Consider the following 1,227-nt stretch of genomic DNA (forward strand, 5'->3'; position numbering starts at 1 on the left):
AAATCCGTTCTTTAAAATCCACCCGAACACCTCGAGCATTTCAGTCATTCAGGTATCATCCGACGGATCTGAAGTTGCTATGCTCGAAGAAATTTAGAAGAGATAGATATGAGTAAAGAAATCATAGCTGAAGGAGAAGGAGTTGTATATGTGCTGGCTGTTTGGCTGAAATATAACGGATCCTTTAAAATATAGACTTAAAACGAGTCGCGAAGTTGTTTTTCGTACTTTACCGAGTAAACGCGTGTCTCGTCTGCGATAAGTTTGGGAAACGACTCAAAGATCAAAAGTAACTCTCACCAGGCTTTCCTCGGACTTTACGAAAAGTATATATGAGTACATCTATAAGTTAACTTCGATTTTCTCATCGAAAGTCAAACATTTAAAGACTTCTGAGTCGAGAAACTAAAAGAGAGAAAGAGAAAGAGAAAGGGAGAGGGAGAGAAGAAGAAGGAAGATAAAGTAAACGAGTCTAATATTTGACGAGCCAAGATCGAAAAAGAGCACAAATACTTCTCGGTACAGTTTGAAAATATTAATACGTGAGCTTTCAAGTATATTTTGCATAGTGTGATAATGTCGGACACTGTTGTGTATGTAGATGCCGACGATACGATTAGTTAATGGAGGTGCGAGTGAGATAAATAGAGAATAAGGAAGGGATGGATGACGTCTTTGACGAGGGTATAGGTCGTAATCGGTTGTAACTAGCTAAGAGTAAACCAAATAAAAGATAAGAGAGAGAGAGAGACAGAGAGAGAGAGAGAGAGAGAGCAACATGGTGTATAATAGCCGATAAATTCTGTGAACCATCAACTCTCCCTTCTCTCTCACACTTACCATCCCCTCTCTTTTCTTTTCTCTCTCTTTCTCCGTCTCTCGTTTGCTTCCTATCTTATCGACGGAGCAGGACCTTTAAAGACCTTCAAGAAGGCCTCGAAACTACCTGAAAACTCTTGGAGATTTTCTCCTAAACTTTTCTAACTCGCCTGTTTGTCGAAATACTGACAAGGATCTTACCCTCTTTTTCTCTCTTTCTTTTTATCTGTCTATCTATCTCTATCTATCTCTCTGTCTCTATCTATCTATCTATCTATCTCTCTGTCTCTCTCTCTCTCTCTTTCTCTTTATCTATTTATCTATCTATCTGTCTCTCTTTTTCTTTTTTCTTTCTTTCTCTCTGCCTTTCTCTTTCTCTCTCTCTCTCTCTCTCTCTCTCTCTCTCTC

At 38.9% G+C, this 1,227-nt stretch overlaps 1 protein-coding gene across 12 annotated transcripts in view; it reads left to right on the plus strand.

The window, feature by feature from the left end:
- The window catches only part of LOC122627550 (teneurin-m), a 674,747-nt gene that overhangs the window by 645,821 nt on the left and 27,699 nt on the right, over window positions 1–1,227 (plus strand). The window lies entirely within an intron of this gene.

Source organism: Vespula pensylvanica, chromosome 3 (genome assembly GCF_014466175.1).
Source record: "Vespula pensylvanica isolate Volc-1 chromosome 3, ASM1446617v1, whole genome shotgun sequence".
NCBI lineage: Eukaryota > Metazoa > Arthropoda > Insecta > Hymenoptera > Vespidae > Vespula > Vespula pensylvanica.